The sequence below is a fragment of the Mugil cephalus genome, chromosome 5, assembly GCF_022458985.1.
Source record: "Mugil cephalus isolate CIBA_MC_2020 chromosome 5, CIBA_Mcephalus_1.1, whole genome shotgun sequence".
In the NCBI taxonomy this organism is placed as follows: Eukaryota; Metazoa; Chordata; class Actinopteri; order Mugiliformes; family Mugilidae; genus Mugil; species Mugil cephalus.
This window is the reverse complement of record NC_061774.1, coordinates 13,748,805-13,753,242: the sequence shown is the minus strand read 5'-3', so window position 1 is coordinate 13,753,242 and position 4,438 is coordinate 13,748,805. Positions and strand designations below refer to the sequence as shown.

General features: G+C 37.3%; 1 long non-coding RNA gene across 1 annotated transcript; it reads right to left on the bottom strand.

Annotated features, from left to right (window-relative positions):
• Positions 1–262: 262 nt before the first annotated feature.
• LOC125008010 lies at positions 263–4,017 on the bottom strand. Its single transcript, XR_007112839.1, has 3 exons — positions 3,812–4,017; positions 598–918; positions 263–315 (listed from the first exon to the last, which is right to left on the bottom strand). It is a non-coding gene; the product is annotated as an uncharacterized LOC125008010 (long non-coding RNA).
• Positions 4,018–4,438: the final 421 nt, after the last annotated feature.

Below are 4,438 nucleotides of genomic sequence, written 5' to 3'. Positions count from 1 at the left end.
CTGATGTTATGACACCAACATGATTACCAAGTTATTTCTCATCATGTTGTCACTCACCACAGGCAGAGATCCTCTCTCCTCTGGAGACACTACTGATGTGATTCCTGACTGAACAGACCAGATGTCCTGAGACGTCTTGTTTCAGAGTGATGACGTTAGTCTCATTATTTCCAGGGAGGAGCTCAGCGTCTGTCACTGAGTGTCCATCCAGAGTCCAGCTGTACTGAGGACTGTCCCCTCCATCAGAGGAGCAGGACACCCACTTGTCTCCATGGGACAGACACTCAGAGACCAGATGGACAGAGGACACCGGAGCTGAGAGAAACACACACACATGACTTTTGATAACAAGGTAATTATCTCTTAATAAATAAATACAGAAACATGCAGAATACAAAGTATATTATTTAGACTCTAACTGTAACAGTAATGAAGGAGGATTCAGTTCAGGATTGTTATATTTGTTTTCACTAGTGAACCTAAAAACTGGTAAGTGAATGTAAGATATCTTTGTTTGTACATAAATCAATACAATTTGAGATGTAGATCTATAAATATGACTTAATTTCCCAGGAGTAGAAAAAAAAAGTATTTTACCTTCAATAAACAACTGTAGAGTCTGTTCTGGTAATTTTGATCCATTTGAGTCAAAGCTTCTCAGATCATATTGACCACTGTCATTCCTGCTCAGGTCATTGATCCTAAATGTTCCATCACTGTTATTAAAGACAGATCTGTCTTTTAACACATTGGTTACAATCGTTTTGTTTCTCCATGTTAATATTACTGATGATCCATTTATCACATTGCATCTAAATATTTCTAAGGCGTTGTCCATCAGTCTGGTGACCACAGTTCCTCCCAAAGCTCCATAACACTGAGCTCCACTCTGTCTGCCATCACAGTAAGTTTCTCCACCTGTGAATTAAAACATTGAGAGTATTTCATTTCTACCACCATGAAGCATAATTGTTGCAATATTTCAGTCACATGCATTGACCTTAAACAGACTTAGTGGGTTTTTCTCTCTCAGACTAAACAATCAATCAAACATATATTTCTGCTGTTGAGCATTTCACAGGTCAGTGGCTGGAAAACTGCTGTGATTCATTTAACAACATTAATCTGTTAAACAGAGTTTTTACATTAGTTGAATTCAACCAGTAATTACAGACCTGTGTGTGTCCAACTGAGTTAAACCCACCAAATTATCTGTTGGTTCATTTTATGAATAAATGTGAATAAAATGATTAATAAAGTAGAATCATTTGAAGCAGTAGTGCAGCCAATAAAACTAAGAGATGTGAATATGTCACTCAGAGTGGGTAGGCAGTATGTAGCTACAAGGAAGTGTTGGAACAAGGACATATAAGGCATTATATCTGTCACTGGTTTTGTTCTTCAGGTTTACTCAACAAAGTTACAGAGGCTCAAGGCCACATGAAGCACAATGTAACAGCAGAGTTACACAAATATAATTTATCATCCTTAGTTGGTCTCTGATACATGACTATTGTTTATTGTCCTTCCTCCAAAGTGTAAATCTCTCAGTTGTGACTTTCTCCAAACTAGAAAGAATTCACTGAGACCATGTCTGTGTCACAACCCCAAAGACACAAAGCATCAATCTTAATCTTTTCTCTGTAGATATTTTGGGAGACAAGCTGTCTTCACTTTATGGAAAGTTACAAACTAAAGCCGTGTGTATAAAAGACTATCATGTCATCTTCATTGTCCTCAATCAAACTGTTTGATGAATGTGTGAGACTTTCAAACCTCCTTTCAGAACCAGTCAACAAGAAGTTTAACATTTCACTTCATCCACTAAACCATCTTTAGAAACCTGAATAAAGTACCACGTCAATATCTCACCATCAGAGACTCCAAGTATCATCAGCATCAGTCCACCCACAGCTTCCATGTCTCCTCTCTCTTCAGACTCTGTTCAGTCACTCAGCAGCTTTCAAACTTTATCTAATTCCTCCCAAAGTCAAACCTATGTACCCTGCTCTCAACAGAAAGCAGTGTGTTGTGGTAGTGATCAGCCTCAGAGGAGTGTGTGAAAATGTGCACAACGTTGTTTCTAACTTCTCGTTATATGAAGAAAAAAGAAAGGGAAGCAGTATCAACTTTCTTCTTTTTTCAGCCCAAGTTCGACAAGTGTGTTTTTCTGTGTGATGAACTAAATGAAACATCCTCCTTCTGAGACTGACAGCTGATATATCTAAGATACCATCATGAACGTGTATCAAACTAGAAACATTGCTATCAAAGAGGAACATGATGCAGTCCAGTCCAACCCAACACTAACTATGAGCTCAGTGATAAAACTCAGATGTGACAGTGTGGAAAACATGGCATTACAGTAAAGTGGACTTTGACAAGAATAGAAAACACCGGAACAACCCTTGCTGTTGTCTCACTAATGTTCTCTGTGAATATGGTTATGAACCTTAAAAACACCACATTACAGCTGTAAAAAAAATATATATATTTCCTTATAATGTCCTTAGTCCTATTTCTCTCTCAACAGGGTGTCTTGTTAACGATCCACCTCACAGTATGAAAAGTGTGACAAAGAGTGTGTGAAAACTTGACTGAGCAGGGCGTTGTATGTTTGTGATGCTGAGAAGAGGAACTGATGTGAGTCTTCATGTGTGATGGACTGATCACCTTCACAAGAAGAGGTTTTACAAACACTGAACATAGAGAGGCAACAAAAAGGAAGTGAACATAACTTAACTCACCAAAAAAAGAAACCTCACAGTATTTTCAACATCTAAACAACCTGACACCACTAACAACATGGTTGACAAGACAGATACTAAGAAAAACTTTCATCCATTCAACAAAGTTATAGTCGACCATTAAACTGGATCTTTTGATAGTCAACATGTAGACTGAATATTTTTTATTGTGAGGAAACAGATATAAAGTCTCCATTTCTATCACAATGTAAAGCTCTCAACTGGAAATACATCATCATTTCAACTCATTGAAATGATCTTCTCTTCTCTTTCTTTCCTTTTTTATGTCTTTTTATTTGTTTTTTTTTCCCTTTTTCTATTTCTGGACGGCCACATGAAAATGTTTTTAACTCTTGCCAAAATATGAAGTCAACAGCACAGCCTTTATGAACCAGTAGAGGGAAACCTCTGACCTGCTAATAGGAGCCAAGATGTTTTATTCAAAGTCAAGTTAATCTTCAGCAGTCATGAAATGTACAATGCTGAACCATGGATAGAGGTCCCACAGTTGGACTTAAGGCTGATTCATTACTGACACAGGCCAGGAAAGGAAATCTTCATGACTGCACATGGGCAAAGGAATAAACTCAACTGCAGTCCTTACAGTCCTGTGGCCTATCCACAACAGAACCAATGACAGTATGCAGACAGGAAGTTGGTCTCGTACAACACAAACAAAATTATGAAACATTTGATTTAAATTATTAACAACCCAAAGACACATCCATATTCCAGTACTCACAATTAAATATTAACATTGAAGAAACACAGTATTGTGAGGAACACTGTTCACAGCTGACTGACAAACACAATTAATCGATCTTGTGACTACAGTAATTATTAGATAAATATATGGCTACAAATTCGTTATTCATATTTCATATCATATATTTTCTTTAAGAAAGATTCATGTTCAATTAGAATCTTAGAATATGGCAGTGCCTTAAAATATATCTGTGTATGTATTTGACAGAATCTGAATTTATCAAAGACACAAACAACCACAGCTGGTTTTCAGTAGAGAAAAACAGAACAAAAAAGTAGAGACAGAAAAAACATCTCACCATGAGAGACTCCAAGTAGCGGCAACAACAGTCCAAACACAACTTTCATGTCTCCTCTCAGTTCAGCCTCTGTTGAGTCAGTTTGCAGCTTTAGAAAGTTTATCTAATTATCAGCTACAAGTGTCCCTTACTCTGCAGTGAGCTGTGTTACACAGAGGACTTTGTGAGAACTACCACTATCATAATGTTTTTGTGTTCTCAGAGCAGGAAATTCAGTGTTAGCCACAGAGGACTGTGTGAGAACTGGCAATATCGTAATGTTTTTGTGTGCAGAGAGCAGGAAATTCAGTGGCATCAACTTGACTTCCCTTTTACAGACATCATCTGAGCCTTCTGACATGATGAAAGAGAGCGAAGGATTCTTCATTTAGAGTTGGACTAGAACTTTATCAGCATTGTGTGTGGAGTCATTTGGCCTCAAAAGAAAAGGACGTTCATTTGAATAAATGTTAAAATAAATCATAATATAGACCCATGTTTCACTTCCTCCTGTTGTTACATTTAGTGACTGAGATAGAATAAGTTAGTGTTGTCATCTTTTCTCTCTTTGGCCTCTGAAGACGCCGTAGATTCAACCATAAACATTACATACTGTACACTGATGTGTTTTCAAATGATTTTCGTATA